This window comes from Ambystoma mexicanum, chromosome 5p (assembly GCF_040938575.1).
Source record: "Ambystoma mexicanum isolate Mex_15411 chromosome 5p, UKY_AmexF1_1, whole genome shotgun sequence".
NCBI classification, from domain to species: Eukaryota; Metazoa; Chordata; class Amphibia; order Caudata; family Ambystomatidae; genus Ambystoma; species Ambystoma mexicanum.
Genome location: NC_090930.1, coordinates 993,158,520 through 993,169,896, shown reverse-complemented (window position 1 = coordinate 993,169,896; position 11,377 = coordinate 993,158,520).

Here is an 11,377-nt window from a genome sequence, read left to right as displayed (position 1 = left end):
CACCGCCCAAGGCATGGGATATAAGAACACGCAAGGATTGAAGGAAGTTTACAGTTGAGGATAGTCTTCCCTTGGCATTGCCCTGCATCTATTAGGCCCTCTGGGTTACGTTTGGCCCTCTATCCTCTGTGTCCACTAGGCAAGCAAGAACTAGTGGCCTTGAGGTATATAAGTGGATAACGTTGGAAGCAGAGTTCTGGAGAAAGACTGGAGCTGGGCATTCCTTTCAACAAAGAGGGCATAATATACAACATTTATAGAAACTGTTGATTAAGAACCTCATCCCTGTTGCCTGCTTTAAGCAAAGTCCACAGCCACATTGAAACAGGGCTTGGTCCTCCATCTCCAGCAGAAATGTGAGCAGATTGGAATTTCCTGAAAACACACTGAACGTTTGAGCCAGGGTTGATAACTCGGTGGATCTGGATTTAATACAACTGTGCCACCATGCTTGCAGCACTTAGGAGGCTTGCAGCACTCTGGAGGCTTGCAGCACTGTTACTGTTGAGGCTTGCAGCACTCTGGCGGCTTGCAGCACTCTGGAGGCTTGCAGCACTCTGGAGGCTTGCAGCACTGTTACTGTTGAGGCTTGCAGCACTCTGGCGGCTTGCAGCACTCTGGAGGCTTGCAGCACTCTGGACAGTAGCACAGGAGGAGGTGCTTTTGAATGTCGTCTTTTCACCTCCTCTAATGGAACTGGGTCCCGTGCATACTTTAAGATGCCTGGTTTGCCGCCTGAAGTTTCTGATGTTGGTCATTAATACGTGTGTTTACAAGAGCATAATCCTTCAACACCTGAAGCCACGCCAACAAATAGTAACGAGGGACACTCTCTTTATGAGAAAAGACCTTGAGAGCAGAGAAGCTCTTTTAGATGTAACCCATACCCACTTGAAGTGGAAGACCCTGGCTGGCTCGCAGTTCTGAATCACATGGGTCAGTCGGTCCCCTTAAACACAGTCCATCACATCGCTGACGAGATGTGATGGAGTCAGAGGAGCACGGACAATAATCTTCTAATGGTCAGAGTAGGCAGAGGAGGAGAGCACATTCATGACGTCCAGAAAGGCGTGTTTTATAGCATAAAACCCTGTGTGAGAACCAAGAGGTTATTCAATTAGGGTTTGCAGCAGTACACGCTTTTATTCCAGTGGGCAGGGGTTGCAGTTGTACCCTCTTTTATTCCAGTGGGCTTCTTAATAAGATCTGGTTGCAGCTTCCTTGCTCATGGTTTAGAATTTGGGGTATTTTTTTTAGCATGAGCTTTCTATTAAGTGCTGGGTGACTCAAATGGTCAAATAATGGACAGAAATATCCTGTTTCTTTCAAAGTGTTAGAACACCGTTACTTACAGTGCACATCATATCCAAGCTAGAGTATGGGTAGCCCTTTAACATGGGTCCTTGCTGTGCTCAGGCCCTTAACTTGGGCGGTGGGCTGTTACCTACAGAGCCAGCCCGCCACCTTGGTCATATGGCCTCAATATGAAGAGAATTGACAACAAGAGCTCTAAGCTGCAAAGACAACCCAGGCTTACACCAGAAGAAATGGCATTCTGGGTGAGAGGTCTTCTGATATTCAATCCCAAGAGGCCATTTTGACCAAGAGGTACATTTTTGTGGCCAATCCAAGTTTGAAAAACAGCGGAAGGGTGGTTGCTTTCTCATAGCCCAAGGGATCTCTTTTGGAATTATCATTTGCAAGTCGTCCCCGAACAGAAGGACCATTTGATGCTGCTATTCAGGAGGGAAATGTTTTTTGTACTCTAAATGCCGGATAAGCTGTCCCAGAATTATAAAGGATTTAGGCGAGGGCCTGTCCTCTGAAGCAGTCTGTCAGATACATGCATCATAGTGTAAAAGAATCAATTTAACATAACATAGCCGCGCCCCTACAGCCACTCACACAATCCCTTTCTCTGCCTTAGAAACACTTCTTTCTCCCCGCTGTAACAAAACCAAAGAGGCTCTGAAAAGAAAGTGAACTAATGCTACCTCCAGTGGCCCTGCCACGAGGACACAAACCCTGTTCTAATCCTCATTAGCATTAGGTCTCCACACGGGTGCCAATGGCGATATGCCCCTCGTTGGTGGGCTTCCCTGTGGAAAACGTCCCACCACTCTCATTTAGGGACAATCGCTGCGCTGTGCGCGGGCCCTTAGTTTGGGATGCAGGCCATTACCTACAGGGTTGGCCCGTCACCTCGAGGCATATCACCTCAGAATATTCTGATGCGTCCTCCATTGTACAATCGCATGCTACATGAGACAGTATAACCCGCTATTCCCAAGCAGCTCGCGGCTTGTTGCGAGCTGCCACTTGCTGCAGGCCACCTCTCTGTGCCATCCATTCTCAGCACTCAGGTGCAGCCTCTCCCTCAGCGCCGTGTTCTTTCCAGCCCTCAGTGTACCCACGGCTCCCTCAAGCGCTGCACTACCGCTTGCCGACCCACACTCTGCCAGAACGTCGGCCCCCCACTACACCCTCCGACCTCTCCTTTCCCTTCTGCATGCTCTTCAGTGTTGCCATGTCTCTGGGAAAAAAACAAGCCCAAGGCCCTCGAGGAAAAAGCTCTCAACCAGCAGAAAAAGCCCAAACAGAAAGTCATTTCTATGTAACCCACCATTAGCTAACTATACCAGGCTTAAAAAAACATACAAAAAAGGCAACACTGCCATTCCTGCACTGTTTAGAATGTCGGCACTCCTTTAAGAAACCTGCAGCCAACTCCCCACAACTGCAGAGGTGCATTTACTTAAAATTGATGCAATATTCATGTGTTATCTCTCTCTCTGGTTATAATAGCTTCACAGACCCTGCCCTGGGCTCTGCTGGACATTATGGTCCTGGAAGCCTCATTAAAATCCACCCCCCTCAACAATAGAAGCACTTTTCTGCTTACAGGCACAACTCCACGTTCTAACAGCCATATACCCATAGCGATGGGACATCCTGGCTTGGGATAATGCCCCGGCAATAACTTGCAGGCGGGTCATTATTCCATAATAATGACACCTCCCTCGGTCTCCAAGGCTTAATTATAGTCCACTCTCACAACCAGATCTGTTAGACACAAACACATAGCCCTGAAGTTCGTTACTCACCGCAACTATGACATAATCATTTTACATCACGCAACCATACTGTACAACAAAGCCAACAGCACTGTAGCTGACCCACTAGTAGAGAACTGCTCCCTTCTGAGGGAGCACAGGCTCCGACAAAGGGCAGGTGTGCTAAAAGTCAGGCCAGGCGCAGGTGGCCTGACAATCGGACCAAGCGCAGGTGGCCTGACTATCAGACCAAGCGCAAGTGGGCTAAAAGTCAGGCCAAGCGCAGGTGGCCTGATAGCTTGAATTTAGCTAGAACGTCCACTGGATAGCAGACTGATCTTCATGGACACCCTCCCACATCAGTGGTAAAAGTGTACCAATAAAAGTAGTGGCACTGTGGTCTCGGCAGGGGAGAGGGTAGGTGGAAGCACAGTGCAACATGTGACAAGGTGTTGCGGCCGGGGCATTGCAATAGTCTAAGGGATTATTAACTAAGGATCCTATTACAACTTTACACTTGCACAAAGACATGAATGGACAAATCCTCTATACAGAATGTTGAATATGGTCGTAAAAAGTAGAATGGTAAACAGAAGAAAATAAAAGTAGTGGAATAACGCTCCCGACCGTTCCCACTCACTTCGATCACTGTGCCACATACATCGCCAACCCAAACTACAAGAAACTGTCAACATATCCCTCTACAGCAACCACCATTCTGTAAACAGAGAGTGAAAAACCACAGGTGTTTACTGATAAGAAACTCTATGCCAACGCCTACATATCATTTGCACCCCTGCTGTGCCACCTCCCTTTGCAGCAAATAACACAAATCATTGATCCTCAGAAGGAAATCAACATCTGAAAGATGCCACACACACCTCTCGAGACACCCAACATCTGGCATCAAAGTGCCACCTAACAATGAACTCAATGGATTGCATGGCCTGAACAATTCCACTCACCCTTACCAACCCTCAACTTCAGGTAATACCCACTACAATTCCAAAAAGCTCGCCTATCACTTTGCCGAAAAACAAAATCAAACAAAATCACAGCACTTTCACACGTCACTGCCTTTCCTCCACTGATGTTACTCTACATCTGCCTATCAACGATATCATGTAAATGTCATATAAGGCCCTCTCCATCCGGCCCAGGCTGCTGGGATAAGAAACCGGATTGGGGAGGCGGGTGCATGGGGACTGGGGCAAGGGGGGTCTCTATCACACTTTGATGCAATATTTGGGGGTGGTTCCTAGAAATAGTCTTGCTAAGCCCCACATCCCAAATAGCTAATAAACATTCAAAAGTGGTGGGGCTTATTTAACTAAAGGAGTGACCTAACAGACCCAACTGAATGTTCATTCATGCAATGAAAATGAGTAAATGTTACTTTAAAAGATGCATTCAAATATCATTATTGTATGTAGAAATATTGACCAAAATAAATATATTCAAATATATAATAGAACATCAAATCAAAGCGCACCATAGAATCCCACAGTTCTTTTGAAAAAAATCCATGATTCTTTCATACTAATTAAAATGATTCTAATGACAAACCTTTAAATAGGTGCTAGAAAAATCAAACAATATGTCCTCGTATAATGTCACTTCCCTCTTTGAATACCATCAAATATCTTTAACTGATATTGTGATTCTAAACGTGGATGAAAGGGACATCTACTGGCGAGCATCAATAGTGACACTCAGATTTTCATTTGCTTTACTGCAGAGAAGACATGTACATGGTCGTGGAACCCTGGCAGAGCCCTGCCACTTAAAGCCCTGACCCTGCCACAAAACACCACCATGGTGAGATGGCCAAAATACAAATGTCAAAGGGCTGGTTCAGTAACAAAATTACAAAAATCTTCAGCAATGCTACAAAACTAAAAAGCCACTTCCAAAAATATTATAGCGTTATTGTGGGGCGGGGATAATGTAGGGAAGTCCGTGTGATCTAATATTTGATTATTCATTTAAACAGTTATGAGGTAACAAACGTGAAAAGGATTTCAAATACAGAATATGGGCCGGTTCTCACACGGTTCGGTAGCAAATAAACGCTATACAGGATAAAGAAAGCGGGGAACGAAATAACAAAAAGACACGTCTGTTTAGCTCGGAGCGGTTTTTCTTCCTACTAATTATTGATTGTGCTGTAGAGTTCTTGGGTCGTTTCTCAGCCTGTCAAACACACCTGTGATCAAAGGCTTCGTGTTTGTTAACATGCCATGTATGTGTTGTCCCTGCCGACTACCACTGTCTTGGCACTCACAGCCGGCTGTGCAGGATGACCGAGTCCATCTTTTAATTAACACATTATAGGGTGTAATTTCCATTTGTCAGTCAATTGTGCGGGCTATTTCTTTCAAGTGTCTACGGACGGAGAGCTTTGAGATCCTGCCTGCAGAGAGCCACTGCGGTCCTGATGTCTCCATATGGTGATGTTCATGTGTGTGTGGGGGGGGGAGGGGCATACTGTGCAGCTGCCTTCTTCCTGTCTGCCCAGTGACCCTATTCTTGAGACACACACACACACACACACACACACACTCTCTCTCTCTCTCTCTCTCTCTCTCTCTCTCTCTTTCTCTCTCTCTCTCTCTCTCTCTCTCTCTCTCTCTCTCACTTTCTCCCTTTTATTTGATTGTTAGTGTGTAGATGGTTACACTTGGCAACCTTAAGAACATGATTACAACTATGTGAACACAATACAGTCCAATAATAATACAATTCACATTTGTTTCCAAAATAAGAGCAAGGAAGAAAGAAAAATGACAAGTAGAAAAGTATAAAATTCATCAGAGACCTTAAAAATTATAGCATTGAGGTATCGTCCGACACTTATACTTTTACTACACTTTGGAGCTGGTAAGATAGCTCAGCAGGTTTAGCGCTTGATGCTGCGATCTGCAGGTCGCAGGTTCGAATCGCGGCAAGGCCAACTCAGCATGTCATCCTACAGAGGTCGATAAATGAGTACCAACTACGGTTGGGATGCTAAATGTATGTAAATATGTTCTCTGTAAAGCGCTTTGACTTAAGGCGCTATATAAGTAACACATCATTATCATTTTACGGACCTCTAGGACTTACATGTTCTCAACAACAGTTTCCAGGTTAGTGTGCTCGTCCTTTTTGCATAGACTTGAATAATAGCCTGGCAGTTAAGGGTCCTTTCTGTCATGCATCTAATGATTCCAAAGCGAGTCTGTTGTTTCCGGGAGGCAGATACTTACACATCTCCCTAAAAAGTGCGTATGTGCTTTTTCTGTGTGACTACAACCGAGGAAGAAGTGTATTTAATGTTCCTTGTATTTCGTTCTTGTATAAGGAGCGGCACATACGGTGCGCCCCCTCTCTCTCTTTGACTTCTTTCTTGTTTGCCTCATTTCTCCGAGATACATATGCACAGAACAACAAGAGGAGGGTTTGCCAGGACCCTCATAAATTAGCATATCCTGCTTCTCATGCTGCCTCTCACGGATGCTTGCCAGCAGAATCATTTTTGGGATGTTTGCCACAAAATCAGTGGGTTTTGGGTAGCATGTTTTAATTGATTCGAGGGAATGGCATTTGGCAAGTAATGTAGGTTGGCCACATCTATGCTGATATTATGAACAAATTGGCACTTTGGAACACCTACTTGGATTTCCTCTGGAGCACTTCAGGTGAAGTCTAAAGCAAGTCAGAGTTAGAGCACGCTTTTTAGCCCTTGTTCATGAACAGGTGCTGAAAGAATGTTCGAGAAGCCTCCAGTATCCCAGAGAGGCTCCTGTGTGCAGCTACTGCTCACGCTGCATCGTTCCTACGGAAATCCCCTTGGTTTGGTGCACATCGTTACCTAGGGGCTTGTTTCTTTTGTTTGGAAGCAAACGGTAGCAGAAGGACGCCAGTGGCATAGGTAGCTTTTGGTATCCGGTGGGTGGGAATTTTAAGAGGGGGGCCTCCATTGCAAATGATTGATGTTCAGGGGTGGCTGGTGATTTTTGTCCTTGGTGGTCGATTCACCTTTCCCTAGGTTATGTGGGTCAGTGAGCATAGGAAGGGAACTGCTACCAACATACATGGGTTGGAGGATTTCTTAGAAAATGCTTACAATAGGGGATTGAAATTCATGTACATATTACAGCACAATTTATTAGAAACCTGGGCAAAGAGACATACAAAAGGTTCTGTAGGGCAACATGAAAACAAATATAATAGATGGATGCCATATTAGTATTTCATGATGGGTCTGAGTATATTTGGCAGCACTGCCATTGTGAAACACATGTTTATGATGCTTCGACCGATAATATATGCCAGCATAGCCCTCTAAAACAATTTGCCTCTCTACAGATACATATCAGTATTTTCAGTGTAAAACACTTTCATGACAGGACAGGCAACATATGGCAACACTGCCAAAGTAAGACAAATATGCATGATGTGTCAGTCTACAATAGAAGGCATTATGGCCCTATAAAACAACCTTTCATGCTGCCTGTGCCCAGATATTGCCAGTATTGCCAGTGTAAAACCCTTTCATGCTGTGTCCCACAACATATGCCATCGCTCCTTCTGTTAAGAAAATAATCAGGCTGTTAGAGCACCTACCTGGAGGGCTGTGGGACGACGTCACCAGCCCTGGCAGCTCTTCTCCCGATTTCGGCTCGCCGGGAGATTGCTCTCCCGATGCCCGAACTCACTGCTGCCTTCTGGTCGCGGGCATGCGCAGGCGCCGCGGACCACTGTGGAGGCCAGAGCAGGCTTGCGTTCCAAGCCTCGTCTCTGCTCCGGTGGGGGCGTGGCGCATGCGCGGGCTGCCCGCATTCCAAGCCTCGGCTTCATGCCGAGTGCTTTAAGTAGCGTACGAGTGCAGGAATGAATCGTGTCTTAACGCGGTTCGTTCCTGACTCGCCGCTGCTCTTCGCCAGCTCACCTGCTCCTGTTGGTTCCTTTTTGGACCCTTCTCCAGTTCCTATTGCCCTTTTCTGGGTCCTGTTTTTCCCTTCACGGGTCTGGATTCCCTCCTCTCCTTGGTTCCTGGTTTCCCTTCTCCTTGGACTTCCCCTCCTGGGGTTTCCCTCCTGGGGTTTGCCTTGCTGGCTCTCCCTCCATTTGGCTTCCCCTTAGGCTACCTCACTTCCCAGTCTAGTAGGGTACCTGGCCTGGCCTGTTCCTTCTGTTGTTCCCCTGGTTCAACTGAACTCCAGTTCCTTGTCTGCCACACTTCACCGGTGTTACCTGCCTTGCTGAAGATCTGCCACAGACTGTTCTCCAGTCCTTGTTGGAAGTCTGCTTTAGACTGTTTTCGGACTGGTTCTCTTGCCTTGTTGGACACCAGATACAGATTGACTTACCTGCCAATAACGTTTGGATTGTGTCTTCTGCTACCGGATCCTTGGGTGCCTTCCGCATCTCTCAGCCAGGATTCTGAGGACACTTCTTCTACCAACAACCTTGAACTTTTGGACTACCTACCCTGTCAGTGCTACACTGATTTGGCGTCACACAGATCCACAGGGAAGAGTTCTGTGGCGTCGGGGGTTGGTCCCCATCCTGCTCTGTATCCTTAGGGCTGGGTTGAGGCCAGTTCCTTGCGTTACTTTCTCTCCATTCAGCTTTCGGATCAACCAGCCTGGCTTCTCCAGTACGAACTACTTCTGGAAATACAGGTACGACAAGGTCACGCGACGCTCACCTTAACAGATTAAGACGCCTACCAACCAGTTCAGATTCCGAGATGGATGATGCTGAAGAATTAAGGAATGAGATTCGGGCCTTACGCGCGGAGATGTAGGCCCTACATCAGGAAAATCTTACTTTACGCCAGTTGGTGGCTCAAGGAGTCAGTTCCGGCACTTCAGTTGAATCGGTGATGGCCCAGACCAGTCCGGTGAAATTTGATGGCGATCCTCAGCGAGTGGCCGAATTTTGCAATCACTGTAGAATTCATTTTCTGTGTCGTCCCACTCATTTCAACCAGGACAAGGCCAGGATTGGATATATTTTGGGCAATTTGACTGGGAATGCGTTGGCCTGGGCTACTCCCCTGGTGGTAGCCAAGAGTCCCATTTTGGCGGATTTTGTTGCTTTTGAAAAAGCCTTCTTGGAAGTGTTTCAGTCACCAAATCTTGCTGCATCAGCCCAAAATCAGCTTATGGATCTAAGACAAGGATCGAGTGACATCATTTCCTACATTAGCCGTTTTCGACAGTTGGCTACCGACTCTCAGTGGCCGGAGGTTACTCAGAAAACACTGTTCCGAAGAGGGTTGAGAGACGAATATAAGGATGAGTTGCTACATATCCCAGAACCAGACACTCTGCAGTCTCTTCAGGAACAAGTTTTACGAATCGATCACAGGCTGGCAGAAAGACGGAGCGAGAGACGGCGTTCGGAAAGAACTCTCTCACGATTTTTGCCTACACCACCAAGGGCTACTGGTTCCTCTGAGGCCGCACCTGAACCAATGCAATTGGGAGCTGTCAGGGGTCCCTTATCGGATGCTGAAAGGAAACGGAGAAGAGACCTCTGATTGTGTTTGTATTGTGGGGCCTCTGGACATTATCTGAGTACTTGCCCTCTACGACCTCTCCGGAAGTCGGAAAACTAAATGGCATGTCGTATGTAGGGAAGGCAACGAAGGGCCCGACAATCTTTTCTTCAGTCCTTCCGGATAATAAGCAGGTTAAACAACCCATGCAGCCCGTGGTACTTATGGCCCTATGTATTAAAGTCTCCTGGCCGGGAAAAGAACCCATTGAGGTTTTGGGGTTGTTGGATTGCGGTGCTTCCGGCAATTATATCGATGCAGAGTTTGCCGTCAAGAATGGCATCATCTTACTTGAAAGGAAATGTGCCTCAATGGTGGAGGTTATAGATGGGACTCCATTGTCCTCTGGTCCTGTCCATCAACATACAGGGTCCCTGCAACTACAGATTGAAGGACATTTGGAACAGATATCTTTAGATGTTATCATGACACCCACGTATCCCATAATCCTGGGATTACCTTGGCTGTTACATCACAATCCGAATATCAATTGGGAAACTCGGACACTAGTATTCTGCTCAGACCGCTGTGTACAGGAGTGCTGTGGTTTTGAATCCTCTGTCACAACAATTTCCACTGCAACTCAGACAGATGGAAGTACCAGGTCTCGACTATATTCAGCTATCACAATACCATCTGAATATTCCGGATTTCAAGAGGTTTTTCCTGAACCCAACGAGATTCCTTTACCTCCTCACAGAACTTTTGATTGTTCCATTGATCTATTACCAGGCTCGGTGATTCTGCATGGCAAGGTGTATTCTTTAACTACTCAGGAGAAGGAGGTGTTACAGGAGTATCTAGAGGAGTGTCTTCAGAAAGGATATATAACACCCTCTAAGTCACCTGCAGGATTTCCCTTATTTTTTGTCAAGAAGAAGGAGGGCACCTTGAGGCCATGCGTTGATTACAGGCAGTTGAATGACATGACCAGGAAAGACAGATATCCACTTCCTTTGATACGAACTATCATGGAATCTCTACATAACGCCAGAGTGTTTACCAAGTTTGATCTCAGAGGGGCCTACCATCTGGTGCGCATAAGACCCGGAGATGAATGGAAGACTGCGTTTAAAACACCATTAGGGCACTATGAATATCGAGTTATGCCTTTTAGCCTATGCAATGCCCCTTCAGTCTTTCAGCGTTTCATGGACCATATATTCGCTGACTTGATTGGCATTTCTGTTTGGGTATATTTGGTTGACATTTTGGTATTCTCCAAGGATCTAAAAGAACATACGACTCAAGTGAGAGAGGTACTTAGAAGGTTACAACAGAATCACCTCTATGCCAAGGCTGAGAAGTGTCTTTTTCATCAAGACCATATCGAATTCTTGGGATATGTAATCAGTGCTTCCGGCATTCATATGGACCCCGCCATACTGGAATGGAAGTCCCCTAGTGATCGGCGATCTCTTCAAAGATTCCTTGGTTTCATCAATTTCTTCCGTCGCTTCATTCCATATTTTTCCAGATTGACCGCCCCTTTATTTAGTCTGACCAGTACCAAGAAGCCCTTTGAGTGGGGACCGGAGGCTGCTGCTTCTTTCCTACAACTAAAGCAAGCTTTCAGCACTTCTCCGATTCTTCATCATCATGCGTGCCGATTAAGATAAAAGTACAGGAAATGACTCTGGCCTAGAAAGAGAGAAAAACGTGGGTCCTGAATGAGCTGACCTTAAGAGAGCCGGTAATCAGGTGGGAAATATCTGACGTGATAACTGCTTTAAAGAAAACCTAACAGGACAGGTGTGATGGGAGACCTTATGGG